We start from the raw sequence: 16588 nt of genomic DNA, 5'->3' as shown, positions 1-16588 counted from the left end.
GCTTCTACTGCATGTTTGTAATCCAGTCATTTCTGTCCTTTGCCTTCCAACGGTGGGTAGTTGTAGAAGGTGATCTGACAAAGGCACTGTCTGCCCAACTATCTATCTATCCATCTAGAGTCTCCCTATGGAGCCCTGGCTTGAACTCAGAGATCCACCTGCCTCTGCTTCCCAAGTGCTGTGTTTAAAAGCATGTGCCACCATGCCCAACTGCCACCCACTCTTAAAACCCTGTTACCTGCAGTACCTTTGAAATTGTCTTAGTGATAGGATGCAGGGACCAGGAACATGGGAGGATGGCAGAGAAGCTAAAACCAGAAGTCTCCCTTCAGTAACCATTATTCATTAGTAAAACCTCTTTGATGTGATCTTCCAAAGCAATAGAGACTTAGAAGGTCCGACATGCTCGTTTGTCACACAAGGGCTGGGTATCAGGAGCCACGCAGGAAGCAGACTCCAGTGAAGCATGGCCAGTCAGAAAATTGTGGCACATACAACTGTACCGGTTGCCCTCGTCCTGACAGAGCACCAGGAGATGCCAACATCAGGGCTAAACAGCAGACAAGGTGGCAGGTTTCCTCCACTGAAGTTAGGTCTGTATCCTTCATGTAACTGAAAGCAGACAAGGAAATGAGTTGTTCAAGCCCATGTTTATGACAGACCCTTGAATGAACTTACAGTTAAGGTTACCATATCTCTGTTAATCTTGCGAGGTCTCTGCAAAGCCAACGGTCGGTGTCATGATGGCATGATAGAACAATCCATTAAAGAGAACAATGAAATTAATATTAAAAAAAAAGAAGAAGCTATGATGTATGACTTTCAGTAATCTCTCTCTTTCTCTCTTCCCCTCCCCTCTGTGTGTGTGTGTGTGTGTGTGTGTGTGTGTGTGTGTGTGTGTGTGTGTGTGTGTGCAGCTGCTCTTATACACAGGCATTCTACAGACCCACTTAAGGCTATCTTTCCCCAATCACTCCCCATTCTATTTTTTGAGGCAGGGTCTTCACTGAATTTGAAGCTCAGTGATCAGCCCGACTGGCTAGTGAGCTCCAGGGCTCTTCCTGTCTCCACCTCTCCAGTGGTGGGGTTGCAGGCATGTGTTGCCATGCCTGGCTGTTAAATGTGTGCTAAGGACAGAGCTCAGGCCCTTATGCTCATGCAGCAAGCACATTTCTGGTGAACAGTCACCATAGAGCCTCTGATTTTTGAGTGGCATCCCCCTCTCTGAAGCTTGGAGCTTCCCATTTCAGCTAGACGGGCTGTCCAGCAAGCCCTGGGACCCTCCTGTCTACATTGTCTCCCAGTACTGGTATTACAGGTACACACCTCCATACCTGGCTCTTGACATGGGAGCTGGGTAGACCCTCATGCTTGTATGGCAAACCTTTTCTCCTTTTCCCAGCCCCATTGCTGTGATCTGATTCTGTGGTTTCCAACAGATGCGTTTGTGACCTCACCATCTTACAAAGCCAGCTGTTGCTTTCTGGGAGTTACAGTTGCATCCTGTGAGCAGGGTGTATTTTCTTCATATTACAGAAAAATCTCTCTGTTTGGAGTGATGCTTCATGACCTGGGGTGTTGTGTATTAGTGGGAGAACTCACTTAGGAAAAGTACTTGCAAAGATTAAGTTATGAGCACTTGAGTCTCGCATCCTGCCATGAAGTGCATCAGCAAGTGAGTTTAATAAAACATGCTGTTTAAAATAGCCTGTAATTTCCTGTCTCTGCATTTCCCTTCAGTATCTGTGACGGGCTGAAGAACGATGACTAAACAGGGAACTCACACAGTCTAGTCTGCTGCTGCTGGCCGAAAACCTCTCTGAGAGTGGCTGCAGCTTTTATAAACAGCTTTCTTCTGGGCTGACTATGCGTGTTCGTTTGTTTGCTTGTTTGTTTCTCTTCGTGTTGATCCAATTTGTTAATTTTGAAAATGCAAACCACTCATTCATAGCTTGAAACACCTGCTTTTGACCACAATGGAACTGATAAAAACACATGAAGATGAATGAACCTATTCTCCTGTAATTTCCCATTTCTCAGTCTTATTTTTCAACTATTTGCAAGATTTAAAGCGACAGAAATCTGACTGGATACTTTACCAAGGGTCAGAGAGAACTCATATGGTCTAGAACTGTTACAGGTGACAGCTGTGAAGAGCAGGGGCAGGTGTCAGCTTTGTAGGGCAGGACCAAAGGAGCACCCTTTGGCTGGTGCTGCCCAGGCTAGACTGGGTTCCATCCAGGCCATTCCAGAGGAACAGCTGGGTCTTAGCCTCAGACATGTGATGGCTGTCGCTTGAAGCCAAGGCTGGTGCTTCTGGTCACTTCTGTGGGTGCCCTCTGAGGTGACTGTGCCACTCTGTTTTTCTTGCCATGAGGTAGGGGAGGTGAGTGGGTTCTTCTGAAGGGCACCTGAGGCTACATTCAAACATCTCTGCAAGAAGTCCAGAAACAGGCTCCCTGTGTGCCCAGAAGAAAAGGTGAAGACACCCTTTGTCAAATCTCAGAAGACTGAGTTTTCTTTGCTTGCCTTCCTCTTCCAGAGCTGGAAAAGCTTCTTGTGTTGGTCTCCAAGTCTGTAGATAGTGAAAACCTCTCAGTGCTGAGATGGAGGCACCGCCCCCAGGTACCTTTCCATTCTGTTCAGGCAGGGATTGGCTTGTAGGCTTATGATAAAGCAGAGTCTTGAAGTGAAGTCACCCATAGACTCATGTGTTTGAATGCTTGGCCCCTAGGGAGTAACAACACCATTAGGAGGTGTGGTCTTGGTGGAGGAAGTATGTCATTGTAGGAATGGGCTTTGACATATTAGATGCTTAAACCCATGCTCAGTGGCTCACCTTTCACTCCTGCTGCCTACAGATCAAGATGGAGAACTCTCAGCTCCTCTCCAGCACCATGTCTGCCCTCAAGCTGCCATGCTTCCTTCCATGATGATAATGGACTAAACCTCTAAACTGTAAGCCAGCCCCAATTAAATGTTGTCCTTTATAAGAATTCCCATACTCATGGTGTCTCCTCACAGCAATAGAACCCCAATTATGACAGAAGTAGGTACCAGGAGCTGGGGTGTTGCTGTGATAGGCCTGACCATGTTTTTGTTTAGAGGAATGTGGACATTGAGTCGCTGGATCAGAAAAGCAGTGGAATGCTTTAAGTAGGGCTTAATGGGCTATACTATTAGAAACATGAAAGACAGTGGTGCTGAGGGTGATTTGAACTGTGGAAGTCCTTGAGTTCAAGAGGTTTCAGAGGAGAAGAATATCAGTGGCCTAGAGATTGATTGTTCTTGTGATATTTTGTCAAAGAATGTGGCTGGTTTTTGCCCTCCTCCAAAAGTCTGCCTGAGGCTAAAGTGAAGAGTTTTGGATTAATTGCATTGGCAAAGGCAATCTCAAAACAACCTAGTAGTAGCTCTGTCATGTGGTTATTAGTGACCACTCTTTTTCCTTTTAAATAATTTATTATTATTTTATGTGCATTGGTGTTTTGTCTGTATGTATATCTGTGTGAAGGTGTCAGATATTGAAGTTGCAGACAGTTGTGAGCTGCCACGTGGGTGCTGAGAATTGAACTTGGGTCTTCTGGAAGAGCATTCAGTGATCTTAACTGCTGAGCCATCTCTCCAGCCCCCATGGTCACTCTTATGCAGATCTATAATGAATAGGAACAAGGTGAGCAAGGGAAAATAGAAAATGTGCCACCTGAAGAGAAAAGGAGATACAGGGAAGTGGAATGGTGCTACCATGTTCAAGGAGATAAACAGATTAAAGAAAAGCCTGATTAAATGGAATAAAGGCCAGCCTGGTGTACAGAGTTCCAGGAGAGCCAAACTTTGGCAGTGAAGGAAACCATCAAAACCAGAAAGCTGGTGAAGATGGAACTGAGCAAGGGCCCGTGTTCCAGCCCTCAACAAGCAGCAGAACTTGGCAGCTTCACCCACGTGGTTCTGGCTTTAGAGTCAAGGATGGAAGAAAGGGATTATAGAGTCTCCTCTCTATGACTAAGGAAAGCCACGGAGGCCAGGTGTGTGTCAGAGGTGTCCCTGCATGGAGGCCTAGAGAGACCATTGCATGAAGTTATGAATGTGAAGCCTGGATTGCATTGATGAGCCCAAGATGTTGGAAATGCCAGAGCTACAGGAGACCTATAGAGGAGAGCTGCTAATGGGGTCGAACCAGCTCAAGAGAAAGAAGTATGTTGCTTGTGGTCAACAAAGCTGAAAGCAATTGGAGATCTAAAGAGCCCTTTGACGTCAGACATGGTGGTACAGAGTGTGGAGTTTGCCCAGCTGGTTTTCAGTCTTGCTTTGGTCCAGTGTTTCCTCACAGTGCTCCCGTCCCTCCCTCTTAGAATAATAATGTATATTCTGTGTCATTGTATGTTGGAAGTATGTGATCTGCTTTTCTACTTTGATTTTACAAGGGATTACATGTAAGAGATTGTATGAATTTCAGAAGAGGCTTTTGACTTTTAAACAGGGTCATGACTATCATAGACTATGGGGACTTTTGAAGTTGAACTGAATGCATTTTTGCATTATGTTATGGCTATAAGCCTATGGGGCCAGGGAGTAGAAAGTGGTGGTTTGAATAGGAATGGCCCATTTAGGCTCATGTGTTTGAATGCTTGGCCATAGGGAGTGGCACTCTTATGAGGTGTGGTCTTGTTGGAGGAAGTATGTCATTGTAGGGGCAGGGTTTGAGGTTTTAGAAACTTAAGTCTAGGTCCAGTGGCTCACAGTTCCCTCCTGCTGCCTGCAGATCAAGATGTAGAACTCTCAGCTCCTTCTCCAGCACCATGTCTGCCTGCACACTGCCATGCTTCCAGCCATAATGGTAATGGACTAAACCTGAACTGTGAGCCAGTCCCAATCAAATGCTTTTCTTTATAACCATTGCCGTGGTCATGGTGTCTCTTCACAGCAATGAAACCTGAAGAAGGAAAGGGCCTGACAGCCTAGATGCAGGACCAAGCCCTGCCACTGCTGCCAACAAGCCAACCGCTGTTACAGTGCATAGTGTGTTGTCATATACACAGTTGGTGACACTGTCAAAGTACCTAGGCAAACCTTATACCAGAGACAGGACTGAAGTCAATATTGGGTCTCTCAGGGATGTGTGTGATGAATGAGTCTCCTAAGGCTTCATTGTCCCCCAAATTCCCTGAAGAAAGGCTCTGAAAGGACCAGAGGACTCTCTTGTGTTGTGATATCTGGGTTCTCTATAGTGAGCTTGAAGGCTGTGGTCCCAGGACTTTTAGATAGCTGCGGAAGTCATTGTTGTTATTTGTAAGATGTGACATCGAATGTTTCAGAAGCTTATGAATCATGAAGTTCCTAAAAACGGCTGCACGGGCAAAGCTGTGTCAGAGTTCTTTTCCTTGGGCTGGAATTAAATCACCTCTGGGTTAACACAGTTATCACGAAACGAGAAGAAACTGGCTATGAGGTGGATGCATTATCCTTAATAAATGCAGTTTGTTTTGAAGACAGAACCATTTAGAACGCTAGCTGTGTGCAGGGGATAAGAGGTGCCCCTTACAGGGGAAAAGATACAATCTCCTAACTCATCAGTCATCGTACAATTTCCAAAGTTCAGGTTGGTTGTGTTACCACAGTGAATGGTTAGTTCCTTTAGACATAGTCTTTATTCAGGGGAAGAAAATTCCCACCAAAATATGGTGCTAAGTTAAACTCTTTAGATGATTTAAGCCCAGTCCTCCTGTGTGCCTGTAACTCACAGGAGAGATGAAAGCAGCATTTGAAACAGAACTCCGAGACCCCACCCTATGACGAAGGAACTAGGGTATTTTCTGCACTGTTTTTATTGTCATTTATTTTTGTTTTTCTTTTTGAGACAGTCATTGTGGCCCAGACTGGAACTCAGTGTGTACCTGAGAATGGCCTTGAACTTCTGATCCTCCCATCTCTACGTCTCCTGGAATTACAGACATGTACTGCTACACCTGGTTATGGTTTATATCATGCCGGGACCAAACCCAGGGGTTTACACATGCCAGGCAAGCACTCTGCCAATTGAGCTACACCACAACACCATGGTTTCCACTTCTAAGAGGGAAGTTTTGATAGCAGATCATATGGTTGGTGTTCCTTATTTCAGAGTCTCATCCTTTTTTGGGCGTGTCATCTTTAAACTCAGCCCAACTGATGACTTCAGGATAGTGGTATGCCATTCAAAAAATCACATTTCACCTCTTTGTTTCTCAGCTGAATAATTTTCCCTAGGTGAGGCATACCTCTCTTGGGGCTTGATGATTGGTAGGGCTTGAGAGCAAAAAAACAGAGGCCCTGTAACTGGAGGGAACTGGGAAAGCAACCACCGGAGTTTAATGCTGGAGTCTCCAGTGCTACATCACGGTAACCCTGGGACGTCTCAGAATCAAGAGAGATCTCCCGCTGTACCACCAGCCCCAGGAATGAGACTCTAGGAATACCTGCAATTTGTATCCACTGAGAGTCATGGAGGAGCCAGAACACCAGTCAGTCAGTGGCAGGTTTTCCCAGAGAGTCCTAGAGATATGCCTGTCTATCAACAAGCCAAGGAAACGATTCCTCCCAGGAATCGTCCAGCTTGTTGAACCAGTGGGTTTCTTGGAGTAACCTTACAGGCCCATAGGTGGTTCAGGAAGACCTCTGACTAAATGTTGCACCTTGTCAACCTTCTACCTCTTGGCCACTTTGGCACACCTGGAGGCTATGTGCATCTGGGGGCCAAGGGTGACTGGAGTCTCAGATGAGGGTCTGCTGTCTTTTCCTTCCTTGTGTGGCTCCTAAGGGTGACCGAAGCCAGTGATTGAGGATGCCAGATAAAGGAAACTCTTAGCTTGCCCAGGGACACCAGGCTGGCCAGCTCCAAACTCTTGCTTCTCACAGTTTGAAAAACCAACAGCTGAAGGAAAAAAAGATCTATTTTTCCATGGCTATAATTCAAACCAGTAAGAGCCTGCAGGCAGCCTGACCTTCACTGGCTTTAGACAAGATGGCTATACACAATGAGGGTGGCATGGGTCGCTGTTGGAAATTGTCACTGAAGAATCCTAAAGCAACCCCGATCATTTGTCCATGTGAGTGTTTCTTGACATGGAAGTTGTAAGAATTCATTCACAATTCCAGTTATTATTATTATTATTACTACTACTACTACTACTATTTTTTTGTTTTGTTTTGAGACAGGGTTTCTCTGTGTAGCCCTGGCCATCCTAGAACTCACTCTGTGGACCAAGCTGGCCTCGAACTCAGAAATCCGCCTGCCTCTGCCTCCCAAGTGCTGGGATTAAAGGCGTGCGCCATCACTGCCCGGCTTACAACTCCAGTTATTATAGATCTAAGCTTAACTCAGTCATTCTAGTATCGTTTAATCTGTTCTCCCCACCAAGTGTGTAGGGGGAGGGGGGAAGGGTGCGCGCGCGCCTGCACGCGCTCGCACTGCCCATGACTGTTCTCCTATCCTGGAACTACATTCCTGCAGGCAGATTTGCTCCCCAGCTCAATACATTACCCCATCCACTCCCAGCCCATTAGCCCTGCACACCCGGAGCCAGCCAGGCATGTAGCGCTGCTGCTCCCGGCACAAAAGTCCTTCGCCTCTCCGCACCATGCAGGCGGGGACCCTGAGCCTCTTCCTCATGTTTATGCGTAATAAAAAAAAGCCCGCGTTCCCTCTGCAGCTTTATGAAGACAGTCCTTGCAGCTGTGACTGTAACTGGATTTTTTTCTTACCAGCTAAGATTATGGTCCCATAACCCAATTAGTGTCATTTGGTGGTGGTCCAAGTGCCTCTCCTGCCCGGGTTTTAATTTGGGGATCCCCGGAGGCTGCACTCCACATCTGTAGCGGGCCTGCTCCTTCTCTCCCGGTATTTACTCGAGGTTTATGGCGGGATTAGCTGTGTGGTCTGGAAGCGGCTGTCCTCTTTCATCCTCACGGGTCTGGAGCCGCCCAGAAGCCTTTTACTTTCCATCCAGCCCTGGCACCTAGAGGGCAGGCAGTCCCGGCGACTGGAAAGCATCAGAGCTCGCTCCGCAGGCCTCAGAAGCGCGGTTTCGCCGGCATGGGGGGAGGTGCTGCTCGCCCCGCAGCGTTCACTCAGCGGGACTAGCCCGCCCCATCCACATAGGGTGCACGGTCCTCCCCGCCCCCACTCACGGGCTGGCGAGGGCTGGCGGGGCTCCGGGCGCCCATTGTGCAGGCAGCTGGCACCAGCTGGGAAGGGAATTAACATAACAAAGAGCCGGAGCGAGCGCCGCGCGGCCGGGCGGGGGCTCTGCAGAGCGCCCGGGGCTGGAGGAGCGCGCGGTCGCCGGCTGTCGTGCACCGGGGCAGCAGGCCTCGCGAGGCACAGACAGTGGGTGCAGGCGTATGTCGGTGACGCCGTGTGCATGTGCGTGCATGCGGGTGCGCGCCTGCCTGGGACTGCGTCCCCAGGCCTGGGATGCTGATGCCCCTGCCTCAGTTCACCTGCAGAGGTTGGGCACTCACGCGCTCAGCATCCTAGCGTCCAGATTGGCCTTCTTTGAAACCACAGTCCTTTTAACTTTCATCGCCTGTTCTCAGCCGGGTCCACACCTCGGAACTACCAGGGGAACTTTCCCCGGGCCAGGCCTCACTCTATACTCCAGACCTTTTTGGCTTGGCCTAGGCCTCCAACAGTTGACAGAAGCGTCAGCACTGGTTCTATCTGTCCCGGGCTGGACACCCCAGGGCGCGCCCTGACCCCGACCAAGGACCAGAGCGAGAGGCCAGGGCCCTACCGGGAGCCCTCGAGTTTGAGGCTTTAGAGCTTGGCCTTCGTCTCCCCTGGCTCAGAGGGTCAAGGACACATTCCTGCTTAATGCTTCTGTTGCAAGCTTTCGACTGGACAGCCTCACCTCGCTTATTGCTAAAAGCCCATGGGAAGAAAGATGGGAAAGCTCAACTGAACTATAGGCAGACAGATGGATAGACAGATAAAAAACAAATCGCTGTGTTTAGACTACTGCCAGGCCTCCGAGGCCCCTGGAGGTCTCCTGTGGGGACTGTAAAAGGAAGTCAAGGCTCAGCAGGACCCGCAACTCGCAACTCGAAAAGCGGACAGGGCCCAGATACGCTCGGCCCCTTGCGCTCTACCTCGGTGACCCCCTCTTCGCGTGTCCCGGTCCCCTCCAAATCCCATCTTGCCATGGGGTTTGGACAAAAGGGCGAGCCCTCCATAGGCCTCTCGCAGCTGTGGCAGCTGGGTGGTCCCTGGAGGGTGAGAAGCAGGCAGAGGAAGCGCTGTGGCGGGAACCTGGGCTCCAGAACCGATGTGCACCTCAGCGCCTCCGCGGTCACTTGGCTGCACGCTTGCTCCTGGCGGGAGCCAGGCATCGATGAACTCTACTGCAGACTGGCTGAGCGTCTCCCCACAGGGAGGAGAGTGATTGAGATCAGCCGTCCGGCTATGTCATCTCGAAGCTCCGTGTCATCCACAGGGCCGGGTTCTCAGAATGTGTTCCCCATGCCTTCGAACACTTTCAAGGGGGCTTGGGCCCCTGGGGCCACCACCCAGGACCACGTTCCCTCTTTACCGCTGGGATGTAAGCTCTCGGTGGTTAGTGACTCAGCACAGTTCACTACAGTTCAAGTAGCTATCCGATCAAGCAGAGCCCAGAAAAAGCTGGGTGCTAACTTCTGCGGACCTGTTTTACCCATCCTAAGGTGTCTGACAGTCCTGCAAAGGGAAGAAGGTGGCACCACTGGACCTCAGCCTGAGAAGCACCCTGTTCAAGGTCAGCAGGCAGTCAGGTGACCTGGCTGCTTTGCAGGGACTTGGTATTGGCTACTGTTGTTGAGTTCAGAATTCTCACAGGTCCTAACCACTGTGTTTATTCTCAATAAATGGTTTCTTAATAATCGTTTTAATTAGCAAAAAGGCTGTCTTATTAAAGCTAATTAAAGGCAATTTGGGAACCTTATTTTCATACAATCATAAAATTAGAGCAACAAGAGGCTAGAGAGATGGGGAACATCTCCTGCTTCTATGCTGAGGGTTCAGGGAGAAGCTGACTGATGTCCCCAATCCCGAGGCAGGCAGGCCTAAGGGGCAGGGGTGCCCAGCCTATAAACTGAGTCCAAAATTTAGATGTAGCCTTGGACAGTATGGAGGACCAGCTACAGGAGGGATTCTCTGTCCATATCTTCCAAGTGGCATCTCAAAGACGTCCAGCCTACTCACCCTCTCTTCATCCTCTTCATCCTCCTCCCATCCTACCCCACCCATCCCTCTTCTCTTCCCCATTTCCTCCCTGCACTGTCTGTCTGCTCCAGAGGACATCTCAATTTTTACATCGAGGAAGAAGACACTCTCTTCCTCCCTCTACCATGGTACTGGCTGCTACAGATTCCCTCACTCTTGCCCAGAGGCACAGTCTCTATCCTGCATTCCTTCCCACCATTGTGGGGTGACTGCACTGTGTCATAAGCTTTCCAGGTGGGTGGAAGCTCTTGGACTTGGCTTTGTGTCCTCCAAACTTTGGCCTAGGTTTCTTGCCCAACCAAGCCATGTCCCTCCCCACTGACCTCAGCCCTGGCTCCACCCTTGCTCTTTATATAGCCTGGGATAACCCCACCCACCCACACACATTTCATCTCCCTTTCCGGGCCCCCCCCCCACACACCATCACCACCATCACCACTCCCTTTTTTCCTGTCTGTCTGTCTGTCTGTCTGTCTGTCTTACACACACTATCACCACCACTCCCTCTTTGCCCTTCTCTCTCCCTCCCTTCTCTCTCCCTCCCTTCTCTCTCCCTCCCTTCTCTCTCCCTCCCTTCTCTCTCTCTCTCTCTCTCTCTCTCTCTCTCTCTCTCTCTCACACACACACACACACACACACACACACACCACTCTCTCTCACACTCTACATCTCCTACAGAGCTTTCTATCATCTCTATAGCTGTGTCTGATGATCTAATGCTAGAGTCCTGTTTGTTTTTGCTTGAAGAAGCTGTCATTTTAGAAAGGCATCATATCTAACTATAGCTTTGAGGATCCATAGACCTTGGCTCTACCCCTGGCTTTACAATGGCTTTATGGCCCGAAGCTGGGCTTGTCTTCTCTGAGCTCTGGTCTTCATCAGCAGAGTAGACTCATCCCATGAGGATATCTGCACAACAGTGCCTGGAATGTGGGGCTAGACCCTGCATGCACACGTCTCCACGGTGCAGACACTCCTTGTCCTGGGTGGTTTGGAGACACTTCAGGATGTGTGAGTCTACCTGGAAGAGAATCTCTGGGCATCTAAACTGGCCCCAGCCTCATCTCCAGAGATTCTCAACGCCTGCCTTCCACCCCTTCTCTCCAGGGTCCTTTCTAAATTCCTGAAACAGACCCTTCTGGAGTCCCAGTTTATTTGTTGACAGGCACAAGCTTACTGCCCTAGTCTTCCTATCGGAACTCTGCAAAGAAGTCGCAGAGGAGGGTATTGGTTCCTTGCTTTCTTTTTTAAGCTTTTAAAAACTTTGTATATGTCTGTGATGTGTTTGTGGGTCCTGACAGAGGCCAGAAGAGTTGATCCCTTGGGGATGGAGTTACAGGCTGCTGTGAACTCCCTAATATGGGTGCTGGGAACCAGACTCGGGATCACCAGAAAAACAGCACATGCCTGCTCTCCAGCATGCCCCTCCCCCTTACCTCCTTGTTTTGGGTTTTCCAACTCCTTCCATGGAAGACCTCTTTGTAAAGGACTCATTTTAGCAGGAAGCCCCCAGCTTCTAAGTGCTCCCTAGAAAATCCCATTCAACCCCAAGAACTCTTGCCTGTCCTTGGAAATCCAGCTTGGTGGACTTTGCTAGGCAACTCCCATTTCTCTTTCGTGTTCCTTAGGCCCCAGACAGAGTGGCCCTGTGTCAAAGAAGTACTTTCCTTCCATGTTTCCCCTCACTCCAGAATTCTCTGGCTGAAACCCTGGTGGTAGCAAAACTATGCAGGCTGAGTGTTTAGCTGTAATCATTAAAGTAGAGGTAGTGGCCTGGATGGTAGCTGTTGTCATCAAAGAATGTAATAAGAGTGCTCACTGGAGGAAAAGGCCAGCCAGCCAAACTCAGATACTGAGCTGTGTACACTTTGGCCTTCCCAGGTCTGTACCAGGAACAGAAATGCCACAAAAGTAAGCCAGTATACACAAGCCTTATATACCAAACACAGTGGTCATTTTCTCTACCAGGGGCACAAAAAAGAGCCACATTTCCATCCCTGAGTATTCTCTGCAGTTGCTGCCCCACCGTAGCGTCCACTGGGGCTCAGAGCTACTCCAGCTGGTATGATTAAAGCCCGAGTTACAGGACAGTGGCTTCATTTTCAAGGAGCTGCAGAAACACACAGGACCCCTGGGGCATCACAGGCGCTTCTCAGAATGTTCCTTTTAACAAAGTTGTCATGAAATCCAATTAACCAGCTGGAAGGCTAGCACGGGCAGGCCTCCTCAGGGTTAATAAATAATAGAACATGCCCTTATCTGAAAGGGCCTCTCTGCAGTAAGCTTGGAGGCCAAGACAAGCTCTCCCAGCAGGAAGACACAGGCACCCCTGCTCCTGTGAGTCCAGCAGGAAAGGTCCCCGAGAGGCACCTACCTCCCACCCACCCCCAGGAGCCACCGTCCTTAGTCTGAGAGTTGCCCCCCAACACACACACACACACACACACACACACACACACACACACACACACACACAGAGGAAACAGCCTTAGGATGAGTTGGCAGCCTTGGCTGAGCTCTAGGCGACTGATTTTCCCATGAGTTGTTCAAAGACCCCTGCCCTTGTCCTTTTCACAGAGCTTACTCTGTAGCAGACCCCTGAGTGGGTCAGCCAGCACCATTCAATGGAAAGATAATTTGAACCACAGACACAGTTTTAAATTTTCTAGTAATCTCATTTTAAAAGAAGTCCAAAGAAGCAGATGGTGTTAATTTTAATTATATATTTTATTTCACCCAAACATACACCAAATAGCTTCACTTCGACAAAATCTATACAAAAACTACAAAAAAAAGGTTGTGTTGCATTATTTTTTTGTTGTTGTCTTGGTTTTGTTTTTTTGAGACAGGTTTCTCTGTGTAGCCCTGGCTGTCCTGGAACTCGCTCTGTAGACCAGGCTGGCCTTGAACTCAAAGATTCGCCTGCTTCTGCTTCCTAAGTGCTGGTTAAAGGTATGCACCACCACACCTGGCTCATGCTGTGTTCTTTTTGGTTCCCAGGATTTGAGATCTGCTGTATATTTTCTAAAAATTATTTTTCAAACATTTTTAAGATATATTTTTAGATGTTTTGCTTGCATATGTATCTGTGTACTACATACATGTAGTGCCCTCAGAGGTCAGAAGAGAGCATCAGACCCCCTGGAACAGGGGTACAGAGGGTTGTGAGCTACTGTGAAGGTGCTAGGATATGAACCCAGGTCCTTTGGAAGAGCGGCAAGCGTGTTTAACCACCGAGCCATCTTCCTAGCTGGTGTGCTATGTGATCTATAACACATATAAGTTAGAGCATGATATTGGAGCTGTGGCTCCTACACTGGACAAGGTCACTGTGTAGCACTATGACCCCTGACTCAGGGACTCAGGAAGCTCCAGCTGCAGTGTCCCCCATCTGTCCTCTGAGAACACTCATGAATTTACTTCTTGAAGCCCCTCAGCCCAGCCCCCTAGTTCAAGGCTATGGAAGAATAGAAAGGCATTGGAAACTGCTATTGTTTCCAGTGACCTCCCTGAGTCATCTGGGGGTCAACACGTTGGACTGGGCTAGCTCTAGCCCAGGCCCATTTGTATCATCCCCATGTAATAGGGCTATGCTAGACTGATCAGAGCTAGGCTTGTGACTACCGAAGGCAGGGGTGTGCCCTAGGTAGTGAAAGCTATTGTTAGGAGCAGACAGGAGCTTTTAATCCTCTTTAGCAGAGCAGGAGAATGTGGGCAGCAAGTCTATTCTTGTCAGGGAAAACACAGGCAGGAAGGGGAACCGCCTGGCATGCCTTGCCACCACGGATTCTATGGCTTCCTTCAGACACTGGGCCTCAGTGCCATCGAGCTCAGCCATGCTGTGACAGACCCCCACAACCACCGACTCTGCTGCTTTACTCTACGACACAGTCTGTTTCTGTCTCCAAGTAGACATGCTGTACACCCCACATGGGAGAGCAACCTGTGAGGGAGGGCTCCTGGATTCACATAGTCACCTTTAGACGCAAGGGCTGAGAAATGAGCCAGAGGGAAGATCACAGACTGGGGACACATGACACTGCTAACAAATGCCCTTCTTCCCTGACATTCTCTCCTACCTGTGGAATAGGTGTATGAGGTAGTATAGGCAGGGTCTGAGGCATGTGCCAGACTGTCACGTTCAGCAGTTGAACAGAGCCTTGATGCTTCGGGGAGGGTGTCTGTGGAGAAGACTGACATCCCCTGGCCCCAGGTTCGCAGTTGGGAAATTGCTATCACCCGTGTCCTAGGCTTAGGAAAGGGAATGTGTGGGCTGCTCTTGCAGAACACCCAAGTTTCCTTCTGAGAACCCATGACTACTTCTACCTCCGGGTCCAGGGACTCCAAGGCCTCTGGCTCCCACAAGTGTTCACACACATATGTGTACACATCCACAGACAGACAGACAGACTTAAAAATAAAATACACCGGCATTGGTAGCGGTGTTGTTGTTGGTGCGTGTTTTTAATGCCAACACTCAGGAGGCAGAGATAGGCAGAGCTCTGTGAGTTTGAGGTCTACATTATGATGAGACCTGTATCAATAAGGAAATAATAAAGTAAACCAAAGGGAACAAGTGAAGGGGCTGGCTAGTGACCCCTGCACCCACAGGAAGCTCTTCAAGGCTTACACAACCCTTCATCTGCATTAGGCTGCAACTCTCCTGCCAATCCCTTTGAGCTGGAAGGAAAAGGACTAGTGTCCTTATTTCATAGGTTAGACAAACAGAAGCCTACCAAAGGGGAAACTCTTAGAAAGAACAAATACAGACTTCCAGCAGAGATTCCTAGGTCATCAAAGGAGGACCCAGGCTGTAATCAGTTGAAAGTCACAGGGAACTGAAGGGTTTTTTTTTTTGTTTGTTTGTTTTTGTTTTTTTGGTTTTTCGAGATAGGGTTTCTCTGTGTAGCCCTGGCTGTCCTGGAACTCACTCTGTAGACCAGGCTGGCCTCGAAATCAGAAATCTGCCTGCCTCTGCCTCCTGAGTGCTGGGATTAGTTGTGTGCCACCATGTCCGGCTGGGAGCTGAATTTAAAACAAAACTTTGACCTTGACATTTTAGAGAAAGGACTACTTTTTTGATGGGGCTGGGAGCAAGTATGTGACACCCAAATGTTCAGAATTACCTGGAGAGATGCTCAGTGGGCAAGAGGTTGGCTACATAAGCATATAGACCTAAGTTTGAATCCCAGGGCCCACATAAAGAGCCAACAATGGCTATGACCCCAGGACTGGGGGAGGCACGGAGCCAGGGGTAAGGGGTGGGTCTCTGCTGGTGTCAAGGCAGGCAGCTAAGTGATCCTCAAAGAGGTAAGAATGAAAACTTGGTTCAAATTGACTTCGTCAACCTAGATCAAACTTCTAAAGTGCCTGATGCCAGTAGGCACATTTAAAACCATGTAATTTGGATAAAGGTTTTCTGGAAACAACTGTCCCCATTCCAGGTGCACAATAATGCTTAAGGTGTGACTACATAAAAACTCCTTTACAAAGTACATGTGACCACGAGGTTGGTGGGTTCTACAGCTAAAAGGCCTAGAATCTAGTGTGGTCTCTGACTGAGACAGCACAGAGTCAACAGACCACAAACCATATGTGACATCTCCTCTAGGAATGAGTTCTGTTGACTGGAAGTTAAAGATAAAAGTCTAAGGAGGGAGAGTCTGAGATATACCTTCTAGGGGATTTGGGTGAGGTCTGTCTCCATAGCATTAGGTGGATGAGGTCTGCCCTTTACAGACTGAAAAGGGTTACCATGTTGTTAACAAGGACCTTTGTGCTTGGGGAATCCCTGGAGGTTTCTAGTTGCGAGCTTAGCTCCAAGTTCAGTGAGAGATCCTGTCTCAAAATAAGCCAAGAGTAATAGAGCAAGATGCCCGACATCCTCCTCCAGCCTACATACATGTAAAAGCACAGACATGTGTGCATGCATGTGTGTGTGTGTGTGTGTGTGTGTGTGCATGCGCGTGCGCATACATGCACAAATCACACACTCACACTCTCGGTCATTAAAGAAAAGATAATTACTGATCTGTGTTGGTGATTGTAACTCAGCAGATTGCCTCACAGGCACAAGGCCCTGGGTTCAACCCACAGCACCAAATGTAGTTTGCTTAAATCCCAGCACTCAGAAGGCAGAGGCAGGGAAATCTCTGAATTCAAGAATAGCCTGGTCTAAGGAGTGAGTCCCAGGACAGTCAGAGTTACACAGAGAAACTCTGGAAAAGAGCAAGCAACGACAACAACAAAAAGATGCAGCACAAGGGGTCACTTTTAAAAAAACGACAAGTTTGGCTTGAGTGTTCCATTTGACACATGAGGACACTGAAGGCCCAGGTGCATGCTTCAGAGCAG

The 16588-nt window shown here is 48.7% G+C and overlaps 2 long non-coding RNA genes across 2 annotated transcripts; one reads left to right on the top strand and one right to left on the bottom strand.

Annotated features, from left to right (window-relative positions):
* Window positions 1-324: 324 nt before the first annotated feature.
* 1700065J18Rik (RIKEN cDNA 1700065J18 gene) lies at window positions 325-1359 on the bottom strand. Its single transcript, NR_040468.1, has 3 exons — window positions 1327-1359; window positions 679-761; window positions 325-612 (listed from the first exon to the last, which is right to left on the bottom strand). It is a non-coding gene; the product is annotated as an RIKEN cDNA 1700065J18 gene (long non-coding RNA).
* Window positions 1360-7850: 6491 nt separating this feature from the next.
* Window positions 7851-9945, top strand: A730013G03Rik (RIKEN cDNA A730013G03 gene). The gene has a single exon (NR_155503.1). It is a non-coding gene; the product is annotated as an RIKEN cDNA A730013G03 gene (long non-coding RNA).
* The last annotated feature ends 6643 nt before the right edge of the window (window positions 9946-16588 follow it).

The sequence above is a fragment of the Mus musculus genome, chromosome 1 (assembly GCF_000001635.26).
Source record: "Mus musculus strain C57BL/6J chromosome 1, GRCm38.p6 C57BL/6J".
In the NCBI taxonomy this organism is placed as follows: domain Eukaryota; kingdom Metazoa; phylum Chordata; class Mammalia; order Rodentia; family Muridae; genus Mus; species Mus musculus.
Note: the sequence above shows the minus strand (reverse complement) of the source record. Positions and strands in the feature narration are given on the sequence as shown.